Genomic DNA, 18,084 nt, shown 5'->3' with positions numbered 1-18,084 from the left:
CTCTCCTCTCCTCTCTCCTCTCTCCTCTCTCCTCTCTCCTCTCCTCTCTCCTCTCCATGCCAATTAAATAACAGACAATCAACCAAAATATTTCTTAAAATACAGTAGGTTTCAAAGAAAACAGGTGTTTTACTATATCAACCTGACAGTGTTTCCAACTAATTCTTTCTTGTGGTTGCATTTAGTCCAGCCTTTCACTAGAGTTAGTAGAAAACATACAGGCTTTCCTCATTCAAAGAAAGGGAAAAACCCCAACACACCTTTATCCTACAAATACAAGCTGAACTGTCATACCGTATAGGCATGCCAGAGATGTTGATATCAATATCTAACTTCTAACTCTTTCTAGATATGAATAACCTATAATTAAAGACAAACACTGAAAAACCTGCCAAGAATAGCTGAGGACCACACTCTGGGTAACACAGCGCTTTCAAACATACTAATTATTAATCTAATCTTTGACAACGTTTTCTGCAAGGACATGCACAGATTAGATACCCATTCATTCGACTGTGTCATGGAGTATATTTGCATTTAAAGCCAGTCAGATCTCTTACACACAGCAGACATCTGGACATGTCTTGTTTGAAGAAGTAAAACAGAACCTAGAAGAGCTATTTTGGAATTATAGTGAGGAATGACACAGGGTCTTATTTAGAAGTTAGACCCAAAATACAAAGGAGAAAGGGTGAAAAAGAACATGCTGACATTTATACAGGATGCAAGTGTATTGAACTGCCCTGACCAGTTTTCTTTAATTACTGCTGACATTTTTCCAATCGGATTTCATTGGCAATGCACTTAGACAGCTTCATCTCCTCTCAGAAAGAGTTCCTTCAGTCAAAGCTCCTGATTATTTACTAGTATGAGTCCAAAACAGAAAAATCTATACTGTGAATTCTTGTATTGATGCTTTGCACCACTCTTGAGGTGTCTGAAAACAAGGCTGGTTCCTTCCAGTTGCAAAGTGTTACCAGTGAGATACAGTTGGGGGGGCAGCAGTGAAAATTACTGCCACCAAACTTAGCAGTGATGTTGTCATATCTCTGTAGATAGTAGCACTTCTGGATTTGCCAAGGCAAGGCGTCCTCTAATACTGCTGCGAATTGTCAATGCTGGAGCAACCTCAGAAAGAAGCCAGAGAGACAATTACCCCTTGACTTACACCACATCTAAGCCTTGAGCTGAATTTCACCTTGTTTTGCACTGACAGCATTTCACCTTTTCCTGCAGGCATCTCAGCAGGCACTGTGCTACATACAGGCAGGGGAAAACAGAATCCTCCAGATCTGAACAAGAGTTCCTGTCATAAGTTCACACACACACTTCCACCTGCCCAATTGCAAGTAAAAGGTGCACGTTGGCACCAAAGAGAAAGACAGGAGTGCTGACTGAGTATTACCACTGAAAAAAGTCCCTGCTATGCTCAGCCTCCAAACTCTTCTGATGCTGTCCATTCAGTCTAAGGTTTCAATAGCATCTGTATGAGACTACATTGAAGAGTCAGAGTAAGATGGCATCTCCAGCCACAGTCCTATGACATGTACAAAGCCAAAGACAATGCTGTGAACCAACCCTTAGCAAAGCAGCCCCCTATGTGGGGACTTTGCTGGTGTGCCAAATGGAAGGGCACATTTCACTTACTGTCCTGGAAGGCTCAATATGCCCCTGCCCTGGCTAGACAGAAGGCTGTAAGCAATGTCTGACCCACGCTTTCCTGCAGGAACAGAAAAAGAAATTCTGCCAAACACAGCAGGTGAACACACTTAAGTCTTGTAGGACAGACACAAGTGTTGCTCCTTGTGTCATGTATACTAGGGAGAAGATGATCTTTCTGCAACTGCCTTTTAAAATGTAACCATGTCACTAGAGCAGAAATGCAAGTACTGAAATGTTGCTTCTGATGAGGCATGAATGCTAGCACTTTTGTAACTCTCCCTCTTTGTAGCCAAATTACAATTGCCCATGTCCACAGAAAAAATGGCACTGAATCAAAGCACTCAAAGGCTTTACAAAACACAGAACATCTGAGAAGTCTGAGCAACCCAAATTACATTGTCTGAGGGCAAGTTCCGCAGTTTCATAAGTCCCAACAGCAGCATGAGATAAAATTGAACAGCTCTGTTCCCCCTTTCAATGTGAAACTGCTCTTAGACCAGTTAAAAACATAAAGTAGCTCCTTCAGTTTGGCCCTCAGAGATGGAGGTGTGTCCGTCTTTGTTGAAACCAGGTTTCATTTCAAGCTGCACCACAGCACACTACAGAGAAATCCATTCCTGTGGTTGCTACAGCAAGCAAAATGCTCAGGGATATGAGGAGAAATTTAGCTTACTTGCTGTCTGCCAGACTGGAACAAATGGACTTAGGAATACCTCTAAAAGAGATGCAAACAAAAAAAAAGCCTCTCACAGCATTTTAAAAGGCCTCTGTTTAGACTAGCTGTGCAATACAAGGACAAATCTGCCAAAGACAAAAAGGGAAGAAATTAAAATCTCTTGGCTGTACACTTTTGGAAGATGATAGATAGAGAAAGGGCAGTCAAAAAATTTCTCTCTCTACAGCACAGCTGTGCAAATTAAACATTTCATAGCTAAGAGCACTGTATTTGGTAAATAGCCATTAATTTTTTTTTTTTTTTTTAATGTAAAGCTTCTGGTTGTTCTCATCCAGAGTCCAGTCCTACAGACTAGGCAAGATGGACAGTGCAGGGCAAGGGGATGGAGAGCAGCCTCTGGGACAAATACACCATTTGGCAGGCAGGATTGGTTCTGTGCCAGTAACTGGAAGTGATACTTGAGTCAACTATGTGAAGATACAAGACATGCAGAAGAAACCCATGGTGGCACTGCTCTCCAGTGCATGGAGATCACTCAATCCAGTGGCAACAGGTTGAGAGCCTAAGAAACTACCTTGCCACTAGGCAGGTGGTGCTTGGTGAGACTGACTGCTCACCTGGGTGGGCTGCAAATGCTTATCACTCAAACATGGTGCAAATCTGAACCACAGCCATCACTGTGCACCATCCAGTGATGGGGCTGTATTTATTAGCTTCAAGCTTTACAAACAACCAGTTCACTTTTGTTACCTATGGAATATTTGTGAAGCCAGTAATGTACAAAGTCTATGGCACCAGCATTTAACATTAGGAAAAGGCTGATTTAAGAAATGAATGTCAGCAAAAGGCTACCAAAAACTCCAAATCACAGGTCTATCTTTAAACAAATGTCCGTAAAGAAGACAAGTGGGAATGTTACCACTGCACTTAGCTTCTCAGTGAAACAAAGCAGCACTGTCACCTGCCTCTGCTTTTAACAAGTGCTTCCAAAGAAAGTTAAAGACTGACTTTAATAATTACTATTAAGAAATACACTCTTAACCCAGATGTTTAAACCAAATACTCACTGCCAGTTTCACCAAGGCTCACATGTGCCTGTAATTTTCTTGATTCTTCCTCATAGCATCTGACTGACCCAACATTTCTAGTAGTTTTACCATTAGGCATAAAGGCATGCAGAAATATGTGAGCCATCTAGGTCCATCCAGAGGGACTGGTAGAAGGTAATGCGAAGGTTTCCAGCATGGTTCAGTTTCATCAGCTCTCTTCAGCCCCTGCACCTTCACAGCACGTGCTGTTGCCATGGATGTCACTGCCAAGTGGCATTCCCAGTTGACAGTCATATGCCAGATCCTGAGTGATGCATAGTGAGGGCACTCCCTTGATCTTCCTTGTACCTTGCACTACACACATCAAGCTGCATTTCCTAGCAAGCATCAGGCAGCACCAGGTAGCCCTCGCACTGCCCATTTTTAATTTTTGCTGTTTAGCTGTAGTCCCTTTCTCCTCAAGGTATCACTGACTAAGACAACAGCCCTAAAAAGACACTGTTGGATATTGTTCTCTCCTCTTACTAGGAAAATACTATTGCTTTAACCCTGTCTGTGGGGAACGGCTTTCTGTGTCTCACTTAACACCACAGGGGCAGGTGGATGGAGAGTGAACAAAACCAAGGCACACTTATTGCAAAAGGAACCATTTCAGAGTGAACTGTAGTCTCCTGTCTGGAGAATCTGACTCAATATTTGGTTTTCCCTTGAGAGATTTATACCAAAATACAGTAAGCACCAGTCCTGAGCCACAAGGGTTTTGAGGAAAACTCAAGTTTTAAAGTCCCACCTCATCCTCCCACCCAAACCCTACTGTGGCATGTGATCACCCAATTATCCAGTGCACTTCCATCAGATTATTTCTAACCTGAAGGGCTGGAAACTTCTTTGTATTTTTTGAGTTGTTTTCATCCTTCTCTCATTCTTTTTCTGAGGATATTACTCACACCTGTCTCTTCAGAGTTCTTGAGCAAAGCAGATTTTCAAAACTTGAGGTTTTTTCCCCTCCACAGTATATTCTTATAATGAACTATCCCAAAACTTGAGTCAGCAGTGTCCCTGCCAGCCAGGAGGGCCACCAGTGTCCTGGGGGGCATCAGGCACAGCATCACCAGCCGGGCAAGGGAGGGGATTGTCCCACTCTGCTCTGCACTGGGGCAGCCTCACCTCGAGTGCTGGGGGCAGGTCTGGGTGCCACAACACAGAAAAGACACAAAGGTATTATAGAGCATCCAAAAAAGGGCCACAAGGATGGTGAAGGGTTTGGAGGAGAAGCCATATAAGGGATGGCTGAGGTCATTTGGTCTGTTCAGTGTGGAGAAGAGGAGACTGAGGGGAGACCTCACTGCAGTTACAACTTCCCCATCAGAGAAAGCAGAGGGGCAAGTACTGATTTTTTCTCTGTGGTTACCAGTGACAGGACTCGAATAAAAAACATGAAGCTGAGTCAGGGGAGGTTTAGGTTGGATATTAGAAAAATGGTTCTTCACCCAGAGGGTGGTTGGGCACTGGGACAGGCTCCCCAGGGAAGTGGTCACAGCACCAGCCTGACAGAGTTCAAGTGGTGTTTGGACAATGCTCAGGCACAAGGTGCGACTCTTGAGGTGTCTTGCACAGGGCCAGGAGTTGGACTCAATTATCCTTGAGGATCCCTTCCAACCTACATATTCTATGATTCTATGAGTCTATGAAAACTGTCTTCCTGCAGTTTCCTGCCCTCAGAGCACAGAAATACTGGTTTCTTACAGGAGCTGATCGTAACTGCTGCTTTTCACTCTCTTGATATAACATACAGGGACGATGGCACACTGCAGTCAACTACTAAATGCAAACCTTGGTTTTTAATGCCCGGACTATAGCCTTAGCAGAGAAAGCAAATTATCCAGAAAAACATGAGCAAAGGAGTGGTTTACAAAAGAAAAGCTTTTCTTGGGCAAATCCTGTAAGAAAAGTCCAGGCAGCATTTCCATACTCTCCTGATACCAAGCAGATGGTGTGAGTATCAGGTGTCTGCTCAACACTTCTATCAGATACAATAAATAATACACCACTAATACAGAATATCAGTTTCATTCTGTTCCTACTTACTTGAGACTGCACTGCATGCATTACCTTATCTCTAACTGAATGCAAAACATCTGCCCAAACCCATCACTGGAGACTGAATTAAATTTCCTTGGCAGTAATATTATTATATATGCAGCATGTATACCTGGTGCTGTCTTTTCTATTTTCTATCTTAAGCATCTTGGAAACATAAAAGCAGTTCAATTTGTCGCCTACTCAGATACTTTCTACCAAACAATCTAATGGGTCAAACCCTGTGAAAAATGGTAATGTCTCTTTATTTTGTCAGTCCTCTGACAGAAACCAGGAAAAAAAAATACATCCCACACAACAAAATCAAGGCATTGTTTCTCAAATAGCGTGTCACATTAGCAGAAATTTTACTTTGACATCCTCCTGAATTCTGAATTCCTTATAGTATAATTATACATTCAGCGAAAGTGATACACTTCTATTATTTTTGAGGAAGTATCTTGCACAAGAAAAGTATAATTAAAAGTGGTACAGCATTTAAAACAAATGGAACCAGAAAGGATCACACTCAACAACAGTCATGAGGGAAAACTGCCAGACCACTGATGGCTGTGAGAGTCTTTCAAAGTGGTCATTAAGTAGAGAGGAAAGGTGAATCAAGCAGATGAAAATGACCTATATAACTTAATTTACTTGACTTTCAATAAAACTTCAACAACATACCTCATGCCTTGGGAAGAAGGCATTAATTCTTGCAATAGCATTATGCAATGGGAACAGCAGACCTTCCTGATGCAAGAGCAGGATCTTCCTGACAGAGGGCTCTGGCATAAGTCATGGAGGCTGTGCTGGTTTTGGGCCAGGTAGAGTTAATTTTCTTCACAGTGGCTGGTAAGGGGCTGTCTTCTGGATCTGTGCTGAACACAGGGTTGATAATATATAGTTTTGTCATTGTGAAGTACTGATGCCTGAACAACAGGCCCCAAGCCAAAGCTGACCTCTAGATGAACCTTCCAACCAAAGGTTACATGATATTTGTATCTGCTCATTAGTAAAATATGCATGATCATTAGCATTATGATATTTGTATCCCCTCATTAGCAGAATATGTAGTGTGATAAGAATCAATTTATCTTTCTGTGTTTAGAGGCTGGACAAGGCCATGAAATCAGACATCTGGCCTTGTTTGGAGGTATATGGTCAAAGCCAATTCCCTTGGTTCCTCCTTGAGCCCTGGCCAGGCTTTGGGTAGAACCCAAGAGGAGGATGAAACCAGATGTTTCCACACTAGAAGGTATGTAAGCTTGTTTATTCCGCAATATAAAAGCCGGACTCCCTTACAGCAAAGATGGAGACCTTGCTTATGAGTGGACGCACCGTGTAGGATCTCCCAGTTACCGGGACTGGCCCTCCAGTCCTTCACTGTGACCAGGGCTCCCCAGCTGATGTGTGGATCTGGATGTTGGTAAAGTACTAGGGTAACCAGTGATGTATCTTTCTTCATCACTATAGGCAATTTTTTGTAGTAATGACTGAGTGCATTGCTTAGCTTATTCTTTTGTAATTCTTTGCTGTGTTGAACTATAGTAAATTACACTTCTTCCTTGAAGTTGGTGTGCGTGTCTGTTGTGCTGACCCTGCCCACTGGTAAAATGTTTTGCTGAGCAGGGCGTACACAGAGCCAAGGCCTTTTCTGCTGTTTGTACTTCCACACTGGTGAGGAAGTTGGGAGTGCATGGGAGGCTGGGAGGAGACACAGCTGGGACAGGTGACCCCAGCTGACCAAAGGGATTTCCAGACCATCCAGACCATATGGCATCGTGCTCACTACATAAAGCTGTGGGGAAGAAAGAGGAAGGGGGGAGCATTTGGAGTGATGGCATTTGTCTATCCAAGTAAGCGTTACACGTGATGGAGCCCTGCTCTCCTGGAGATGGCTGAACACCTGCCTGCCATGGGAAGCAATGAAATAATTCCTTGTTTTTCTTTGCTTGTGTGCATGGCTATTTTTTCCCTATTAAACTGCCTTTATCTCAACCCATGAGTTTTCTAGCTTCTATACTTCTGATTCTCTCCCCAGTCCCACTGGTGGGGGAGTGAGCAAGTGGCTGTGTGGGGGTTGGCTGCTAGCTGGGGTGAAACCATGACAAGGACCTGGGTCCAATTCTCCCAGTTGCTGGTTGGCTGTGAGGAGGCTTTTATACCAGCCAGCACTGCAGACCTCTGCTCAATACAGTACCAGAAACACCTTTCCTGGGATACCAGCCCTGGACAGAAAGTGCAAGACCACAGGAAACTCACTACATCTACAAACTGCAGTGTATAAATCTGAGAACCCACAAACACCCCAGAGGAACTTAAGGTTCCTCCACACAAAAGCCCTGGTCCCTCTGCACAGCCAGGATGTTCTCACCTATTGCCCACCACCCTCTACTAAGGCTACCAAAGCCTGCCTTAATTATATGGAAAGATTTGTGTGGTACCATCAAGGCAACCCTGTGTGTCCTGAAAGCCTTCCTACTGACTTGCCAACCCAGTCCCCAAACCTTGACAATGACATCTGTGGGGGCCAGGGCAGAGCTTCATTTCGGCAAAAAGCTCCTTCCTCCTCACAGGAGTCTCAAGAGCCACATGCAGGTGCTCCTCCATCTTACTGAGAAGTCCCTCCTGAACAACGATGGGTACACTAGTCACCCTGTTTTTTTCTGAAGAGCTACAGTCTCCAAAAAGTAAACAAACAAAAAAAAACCCAGACAACACACAAACAAACCCGAACTCAAGTGAGAAAAAAAAAAAGGACTGGAAACCCCTTGGAACACATTAATGAAAATCATTGCCCAGTGGCCATTAGTTGTGGAATAAAGGCCATTTGATGAAAAGAAGAGACATAACCTAACATTACAAATTTACCCCAGCTATGCCAGAGGGAACAAGAAAACTTATCTTCCAACATAGCACAATGTAGGCAAGTAGCGAAATTCACAGGTGGAGGCAGACAAGGAAAGAGACTGAACAGCTGATGTCTACATGTGCTCACTCAGACTTTCTGCTTTTTCATTGTACTAGGACAGTGGTAGTGCATCAACAGTGATGAAGTAAAACACGGAGCAATTTGCTTTGCTCTCACTTTGTTGAAAAGCATATTCCTCGTGCCCCACGTGGATCTCACAGCTGTGGACAGGGCACCAACATCAGAGCAGAGCCACAAGGGGAACTGCTGCAATATGGGAAACCCACGCCTTTCACTGAAGGAGTGACATCTCCTCCACAGGAAAAAAAAAAATCATTGACCCCACAGGGCCAGTACTGAGACTTTAAAATACATGCATACATGATGGATTCATACCTCTTTGTTTCATAGAGCCTGCTGAAGTGATTCCAGGTTTTTACCTCCCCCATCTTCACAGTATTATCCCATGTAAATACTGTACCAGTTAAATGGCGTGTAAACTAAGCTAATCAAACACAGCCAAACTATTTAATCAGTATCTAGGACTAGGAGGTCAGCAGAGGTGACACAGTTTTTAGAGATGTCTGACTGGAAAGAGGTCACTTAGCTTTACAGAGTTAACTATCCAACAGAAAAGCACTGAATGTTAACACACACACACACACAAACATAAAATGCAAAGGTTAATTGTGCATATCTTTGATATATGGATCTGGGCTGCTATTTTTCTTTGACTCCTGGCTAGACCAAAACAAATTTTGACCCTCTTTGAGACTGTTCAAATGCATACAGCAAACACAGCGTGTTAAAGCAGATGCAGCATATTGAAGAGAGCTGAATTTAACTGCGGAATGTGACTTGCAAATAAAGGGCTGGGTGAACAACCAACCTCCATATAAATTGCCTGCTGCTGTATTTCAGTAGTGCTCCACTATATTGTGGAGCTGTTCCAAGACATAACTTACTTGCAATGCTCAGTATAATGTATTCTCTTGTGGTCAAAAAGAAATGGTAAATCCAAATTTACACATTTTTTTTCCTCTGACAGACCGCCTTTTTTCCTCTGTACGTGTCAATGGATTGCTAAGAAAGGCTCCTGTACACTGCTATATTGAAATCAGTCTCATTATTTCAGAACAGATTATTGAACAAGAGAAAAAAAATCTAACCAAAGGGTAGGCTATTTGGGGGGCAAAAAAACAGGAAAAAAATGCTTATAACTTAATTATCTAGTGAAACTTGCAAGCATTAATTAATTTAGGCAAAAAGCTCCTTCCTCCTCACAGGAGTCTCCAAGTGTTTCTGTTTCCAAGAGGTTAACTCACCTGTATTTTGCGGTATAGTACCATAATGTCTAATATTTACAGGAATGAGCTCTTAGACTGTTTATGGTGAGACAAAGGGAAAAGAAAATCTACTTTCTGTGTGTTTATACATATTGCATACATAATTTTATGACTTTCTTCACTCACCCCCACAATAAGTAACTTCTGTTCCTCAAACCAAGACAAATTTGTAAAAACAGAATATCTGACCCAGCTCTGCCCAGTCAAAAAATCATTGTCACCAGTATTTCAATCAAATCACACTGCGTGTTCAGCAGACACTTGGCACTGTGCCTGATCTTTAGGCTGATGCCAAACAGCAGGTCAGACAAAGTGGGTGGAATACTACATTGCTTGTTTAATTCATAATATTCAGTTCAGACCAAACTTGTCATTTATGGGGTTCTTAGCTGTGTGCAAAGCTGTGTGCAGGAAACAGGATTTAATTGAAACAGGCTTTGGACACAAGTTATTTGCATGAGGTTTTTTTTTTTTGTTGGCTTGGGGGTACAAGTTTTAAACTTGTAAAGAGAATCTACATTCTCTTTACATGAGACTTGTGACTTGAAATCTAGAAGATTTGGAAAATACCCACCTGACAGTGGATAGTTAATAATAAATCATTATAAACACAAAACACAATGCTTCTTTTTAACCTGATTATTTCCACAATAGTTATAGTAATAGTACTTCTGGAAATCAGAGATGGAAATGTTAAACTTGAGTGGTTTGAAATTAAGTCATCAGCACTCATCAAGTCTGGTAAAATTGCTAGGATACACATATCTGGCACAGACTATGCCAACCACTTTACAGAACAGTTTCAATTCTAATGTACTGGTTACACAATAAATGTTTGCCTCCTGGGTTTAAAAAAATTAATACTGGCACTGTAAGAGCTTGGTTTTTAAAAGCACACCCTTGTTTTTATAGTTACAGATAAGAAAGTTTTAAAAAAAGAAACCAGACATTATTCTTCCCCCTACCAGCGCTAAAAAAAGACAGCATGAAATCTGAATTTTGAACAGGAAGTACTCACTTTCCTCATTAAACATGAAAAAAGACTCTATAAAACTCTTTCAGTTACAACAAAATCTGAGCAAATATTTAACCTAAGAGTGTAGAGTGGCATGATGCAGTATGACTATGGACTGCCATAGGGGAACAATCCACACGATGGAAAACAGAAAACATTCCACTCCATGAGTAGCTGGGCATCTTCTGTGGCATGAGCAAAGCTGGCTCAACAGCAAGGATCAAAAACTCACAGATAAAAAAAAAAGTGCCAGCTTCTACATTTGAGAATAGTTCATTAATTTTTTTTCCATGCTGCAATATTTTGCAAATTCCAAGCTATGACATTTGGAGTGTTACCAGCTAAAATATGCTGGCTCCTTATGGTGTGTTGCAGCAGATTTTGCAAACTATCACAGGGTGATGAGGGTTTTCTCTACAGCTTTGGGAGAACACTTGTAACATAAATACATCCTCTCCCCTCTGTACTTAGACTGCAGAGATACCGGAAGTATAGAAACTACACTCTGTGGCTTCAGGTTTAAAGAGAGAAGACAAACAGAAAAGTTACAGTGCAACACCAAGTGCATACCAAAAGCTAATCTTACCCTAATTTCGGCTCTCATTCTAGAGAGAATGGAATCTATTCTCTCTTCCATTGCTGCATGGAAGTACCTGCTGTAGCCGAGATAAGGTGTAAATACCGTGCCAGTGTGCTGTTCAACAAAACGGAGGAGGTTTCCAGTGCTTTTCTGCACCAGGATGACTTCTGGGCAGATATCAGCACTGTGACAAGGACAAAGCTGAAGATGTGCCAATTGAGAAGCGTTTTCATTTCACCACAGTGTTTTCCTCTTCATGCCACTGACATCCCTCTGCACACCCGTTCCCATATCACACTGGCTAATGAGCATGTTCTCATGCCTAGCCCTGACCTTCCCTCCTACTGAAAATGGTTTCCTGTCCCATCCACCTTGGCCATAGAGCAAAGCTACTCCCTTCCCATTGCACAGAATTTTTTGCTTAAAAAAAAAAAAAAAAGGCAAAAAATGGCTACCTAGCGTGCAATATCAGCATTTTCCTCACCTACCACAGAGCACAACCGTACATTTTACACCTCACATCCTGCCATCTCCAGCCCAAGTTTCCAACCTGTTGAGACGATTTTGAAATTTGATTCTGTGCTCCCATATCTTTGTGTCTCCTTCTGGCCTCATGCTCTACACAACTGCAACACAGAGAGAGGTGTGTTATTTCTTACCCTATATCATTCAGGAACATCTGGATAGGACAGATTCCAGCAGAACCACAGCTTCCTCACCCTGTAAGTCAGACACCTTCTGCATAAGATCTCTCTTTTCTCTCTCATCTGAGTATGGAACAAAACAAGTTTAAAAAAAAAAAAAAAAGAAAAAGCATCTACCATGCTAATAGACTATATTATATTTAGTAATACAGAATATAGAATACAATTTCAAAATAAAATTATATTACTTATATGTATATGTATTTATAAGTAAGCATAATTTATTATTTAATAATAAATATATTATTAATATTTATATATGACACATCTTTTAATATTTATCAAATACAACAGCAGTTATTTTGGGTCACTACTGCAGAACCTATTAAATGCAGTTTACAGCGTGTAAACCATAGTCCTTGACCACGTGGAAATACACACCCGCAAAATAAATGTCTGGGTTCAGCAGAGGCATACTAGAAACTCTGTTTTTTAATTTGAGACAGGGAAGGAGGAGATAACAACTTCAAACAGGGTAGCAGTCAAGCTCTGGCCTTTCCCGGGCAGCTGTCGTCTTGGCACTGCTCGAACCTATCTTGGCTTACAGCTAAGAGGTTATTTCCCTGCTCTCCCTCCCCACTTAATGGGTGTCCCTTAGGACTTCCCAACACAAGAGAGGGAGGAAAGTGACTCAGATTCGAAAATACATTTGTCTCAAGATGCACTAAAAAAACACTGGTGGTCCTTGAATAAGTAACAATTTTATTTGAAGGACAACTTACAATAGTTACTCACATGAAGGGACATGGTTAGCAAATGCCCGTGTTCATAAACTTTGCAATATGAGAAAGAGGAAGGAAGAGGATAGCGGGGAGAGGGGAAGAGAAAGAAAGGGAAAAGAGACAGAGAGAGTGAGAGAGATCCCTGGTCCTGAATCCAGCCAACGGAGCTCTTTGATATCCTGAAGTCCCACACAACGTAGCTCCCTGTCCTTTTTTATGTTGGCTGCTTCAGGCGACCCCCCCTCCATGCCTAAACAGGGCGGGGAGTGGCAGCCAATTTATATGTAAATGAGTAGTATCGGGAATAACAAAGTGAGTACAAAGACTGTGGGTTTTGCATAAGGGCGGAAGAGGACCGTAGTCACCTTAGCATCACTTTAGCTTTACCTCGGCTGATTCCAGCAATAGGTCTTCCAACCCCTCAGCACCCCATCCACACATCTCATGGTGTGTCTCATGGTGTGGCTCCAGTTGCTTAATTTAATTTCACTTTATTTCATTTGAGACATTTCTCCAGCCTACTAGATCAGCAGCGGTTTTTCTTTTCTCCAGCCTTAACCCCATGAGGATAGATAGTAAAATTTGACATTACAAAAACCAGTTGCTGTCAGCTTTAAACATATATCGAAAAAAACTGCTGTAGAAGATCATTATATCATGGACACCTTTCTTGCCTATTTCTTTCGTGAAGATGCAGCTGTTCTTAGGTGAAGGGACTGGACAATCACGCTTTCAAACTATAGCATTGGTGATGCAAGAAAGTCCACTGGACTAGATGAAAAGCAAAGTATCAGGTACATTTGGATCACCGCTATACGGTTATGCTCCTGTTTTCAGAAAATGCTAATTTTTTTATGCCTGATTGTCCACACTGATCAAAGACAGTCACTTTACTGAAGACCACAGAGGAAAACAACAGGGCAGACCACACACAAAAAAAAAAAAAAAAAAAAAAAGGAAGAAATAAATTGATGAAATAAACAAACCTGGAGAGAAAATGGGACAGGAATCTCTTCCCTCCCCTTATCTCTTCCAGTTATCTTGGGTACTATTTGTAAAACACATATGTAAAATATTTAAGGCATGATGACCACTTTTAGAAAATAACTACCTTGAACAATAGAAATAAAAGCTTGCAGAAGGTCACAGTGCTCACTCGGTGAATACCATTAATCTAACCCTGTGATTCTGCACTTAGAGGAAAATTTTTCTTCCTGTAACTTTTCATAGGACTAAAATCCTAAGATGGCCAGGTCCAACAGAACTTACGTGATGTCTCTGAGCTAATATCAGTCAAGTGAACAAAAGTTTCAGATCCTGCCTGTTGCTAAACAAAAATAAGAAAAGGGAATGGAAGCCCAAATGAACTCTCAAGCAATACAAGGACGACGATAAAAACTTACTGTGCAGAAAATGTGGAAAATACCTGTAATTGAGAATAGCCCCTAGATCACGCAGAATAACTTCTTAGCACACAGCCAGGCAAAGAGGTTCTACTAAGATCAAACTAAACCCAGGATGTGAGATAGGTCCTTTTCACCATACTGTTCTAAGCAAAAAATACAATACTGAAAGTTATCTGCTTACATCCCAAATGTGCATGGATGACTGAGGCCAAAATACAACACATTCTCACCATGCTGAAGGCACCTATTATTTTATTTCTGTTTCCATTTTGAATGCTTAAGGTCAGACAGTCATATGACCAAGACCTTTTATTTACTTCAGGAAAAACATGGATGGTCAGTGGCCAGCCAGGGGTGTCATTAGGGAATCTGTGAGGTATACTCATTACCAAAGAAACGAGAGAGGACTGACACCCTGTAATTTCTGTCTTGCAAGACAATTCACCAACCTGGCTAGTAAATAAAGTTCATAAATCAACAAATCAGAACCAAGGTCAAGTAACTGAAGATGAAGCAGCTGGGCTCCATGGGTCCTCTTCATTATTCATAGTACTAAGGTGTAATTCTTTTGAGCTCCTTTAACTTATGCAAATCCATCATGGAAACATTTGACTCCTTTTTGAATATTTTTCACAGAAAGGGACTAAAAAAGCCAATAAAAATTTGCTGTACTTTTAAGTCACTAATCTTCATCTCACCCTGTTTTACTCTGCAAAAAAGGTGTGCAGCAATAACCTTTGGAAGCAGAGTATTATGTTCAGCTAGCTACACTTGAATTACCAGATGTGTAACAATCCTCGAGAGGAGCAACTGCCACACACATTTCTGTGAAAGTGCCTTACAAACAGCAGTTAATTTTCACACCACCTCTGTGAGCTGTGCATGGATGGGTTATTGCTCCCAGAGCGCAGATGTGGAAAAACAGCGGCACTGTTGAAATGAGTGCCAAGGTTGGGATCACACTTAAGACCTTCAGACCTCTTCTGTCTACTTTTTATGAGTAACAGGGAAGGAAGGCAGAGAGGCATAAAGCTGGGAGACTGAAAATACCAAAGGATGTCATTGCTGAAACTCCAAGTCTCCATGGATCTGCAGTGGGTGGACACATGGCAGCCCACTCAAACTGGCACCAGGGTGAGGTTCAGTGGCCTCTTAAGGCAGGTGCAGCTGGTGCCTGCCAGGTGTGAACAGCTAAGGCAGCAAACTGCTGCTGCTTTAGGAACTTTTGACTATAAATCCATTATCACTGCGTGAATGAAACAGAATTATACCATGCTTTTGAAATTTTCAGTGTAAGTTTCAGTGTATAACTGAGAAAACTACTTTCAGCGTACAACTATAGAAAACTTCCTGGTGTGATACCAACTACCAGTGCATAGATGCATCAATACAGGGGCAATATCAATACATATTTTCTTACAAAAAAACCCCAGCTTGCTAACAATGGCTAGAGAAGCACTCGAGCTGTTATGGTTTCTCCACAAGTTCTAAGTTACCTTCTGAACACCTAGCTATTTCAGTGGAATACAAAGAAAACCTCTGCTACACTCTTGAGATGAGTTAGAGGCAACAGCAAAAATACTAACTCCATGGTGTACCTCTGTCACAACAAGTTTTACACTGCATGTAAGACCACCTATCATCTACTCAACACTTTCCGTTAATACTTAGACCACACAGTATCTTTTTACCAATTCTTGTATCTATCACATCTTCAGGTGCAAGGTCCTTAAACTATCAGGTTTGTTTGTTAGCTTGCATATGAAGGATTTCAAAGAGCTGATAAACTTGAGCAAAAGGTTGAAAAATAGCTTTTTGCTGAAAGCCACAGGCAAAAGGGGAAGAGGGGCTCTGTGCATGACTTATCCAGGTCGAGCACCAGGCTCAGCACAGGACAGTAGGTGAGTGAATGAACCATGAGAATCCAACTTTTGTGTGGCTTTAGAAGTGAGCAAAACCAGGTTTAGCCAAGCCTGAAGTGATGCTTGAATAATCGGCCTGAGACAACTGGCAGATTTGACCCCCAGGGCAATTTTTCCTGGCTTCTGGTAAGGCCAGACAGTCAGAAACGGTCTGAAACCATGCACATATGCTGTGGGGAAGGCCTGCAGCCCCGGTGTGGTGCTGGTTATTAGGTTAATTGCACAACCACGTGAGTACAGCCCTGTTGGTCTGAGCTCTGAATTATATGGAGGAGAACTGAAGAAGCCATGAGGGAAACAGGAACTGGTCACTCCTGACCTGAAAAGACCTTTTGGGGTTACTCTGTTTGAGGAAACAAAAAAGTTAAGAAAAACAACCTTAGTTCCTGACCTGAAAAGTTGCCATCCAGAACACAGCAAAGGGATGTCATTATTTGTTTTATGCAAATTCTCACTGCTGCTATCAAGCACACTAAGTGCTGAGTCCCATTTCTCTTAAAACCAACAGAAAAATGAAAAACATTAGTTTGTGCCAGTTCACAGCCAAGCTTCAGCATCTATCACAGTTTTAGCATTGCAACACCACTGGCAGAAGTTGTATTTCTGAGAACGATAGTGGGGGAATGGCAAAGAAGACAGTCAAAAGTAAACTTCATGGATTAACAATTCAAATGTTGAAAGCCAGCCACGTAAAGGGATGTCATTTTTACTGAGTGTTTTAGGTTTTTTCTATGACAGATCTTCATTCACTTGAATGGAAATAGCTGTACTCTACATCTAGTACTACTGAACTGCCAGCTGTGTTCAGGAGATATTTATAACCATTAACACTGTAGATGGAGGGTGAGTTTTAATGTGTCATAGTTATTCCTCTGGCTGGAGAGTGGCTCTCTGTCTGACAGCTAGAATTTAATTGCAGAAGGCTCAATATATCTCTCCAACGTTTTCACTCTTTTCCTTTGCATGTAACCATCCTTTCCAAGCTTGCTTCTGTTTTCTGGCTTGCCTTATTGCTCCTGCCTCGTCTCGCTGGCAAGCCAAGTTGGTGAGGAGCTGCCTTTCCCAGTGCTCACCCCACCGCCTGCTTGGGCTGGGGACCAGAGGAACCCCTCGGAGCACCCCTGAGGGAGGTGCCAGAGGGCCCGAACCTCACGTGGGGCCAAACCACACCGCCAGGCACTGGCCCTCGGCCCCGTTGTCGGTGCAACCGGGAGACCCGTGGGGCCCCAAACCACAGCCCCCTGCGCCTGCCCACCTCTATTTCAGCCGGGGGCTGGGGCTGGGAGGGGAGCGAGGGCTGTAAGGGTCGCTTTTCTTTTTGCAAGAGGGTGCAACGCGGGGCGAGGGGCTCCACTCCACTCCGTATGTTGTGACAAACCACGACCCCTCAGGCACCGCTGCCTCCCCCCGTCCTTCACCGGCACGCCCCGTGCAGCCCGGGGGGGGTCACACCGAGCCTTGCCACTGCACAGCGCTCCGCGACAAGGCCGGGGGGCCCGTGCCTGTGCCCGCTGAAGCTTCCAAGAGAGCCCTTGGCCGCGCACAAAGAGAGCGAGCCAGACACGGGAGTATCTCCCGCCCCCGCGCCGGGCAGCGCTGGATGCACACACACGCAACCCCCGCACACGCATCCACACACACGGTGCGGCCGGGCGGGTCACGTACCTGCAGGTGCCTGTCCGTGGGAGCGCGGGGCGGGGAGCTGTGCTATATCGCCCGTATTGCATGGGGGGATGAGGGCGATATCGCTCGGGGCTGGGGCGGGGGGGCTGCTCCGCTCCCTCCGCCCTCTTCCTCCTCCTCCTCCTCCTCCTCCCCGCGGTGTGTGCGGGGGTGTGTGGTACTCCGCGCCGGAGGAGGCAGCGGCGGGCTCCGGCTCCTGTCAGCCACCGGAAACCAGCGCCCGGTCCCCCGCACCGCAGGAAGTGTGCAATGGCACACCGCACACCGGCCCGGACTGGCAGCGCACCGCAGGCAGTGTGCCATGGCACTCCGCACTCCGCACACCGCAC

The 18,084-nt window shown here is 43.3% G+C and overlaps 1 protein-coding gene across 4 annotated transcripts in view; it reads right to left on the bottom strand.

Annotated features, from left to right (window-relative positions):
- The window catches only part of KIAA1958 (KIAA1958 ortholog), a 54,674-nt gene extending 36,731 nt beyond the window's left edge, over positions 1-17,943 (bottom strand). For 2 of the 4 annotated variants that reach the window (XM_042015341.1, XM_042015338.1), the window contains exon 1: positions 17,738-17,943. The gene's annotated coding sequence lies outside the window, so the exon portion shown is untranslated. Of the gene's footprint in view, positions 1-11,868; positions 11,945-12,037; positions 12,061-17,737 lie in introns of those variants that run through there. The other 2 variants (XM_042015339.1, XM_042015340.1) reach the window with 2 other exon arrangements.
- Between the last annotated feature and the right edge of the window lie 141 nt (positions 17,944-18,084).

The sequence above is a fragment of the Corvus kubaryi genome, unplaced genomic scaffold, assembly GCF_017639235.1.
Source record: "Corvus kubaryi isolate FWS band 111438036 unplaced genomic scaffold, C.kubaryi_AGA036_p1.0 split3-37296, whole genome shotgun sequence".
NCBI lineage: Eukaryota > Metazoa > Chordata > Aves > Passeriformes > Corvidae > Corvus > Corvus kubaryi.
Note: the sequence above shows the minus strand (reverse complement) of the source record. Positions and strands in the feature narration are given on the sequence as shown.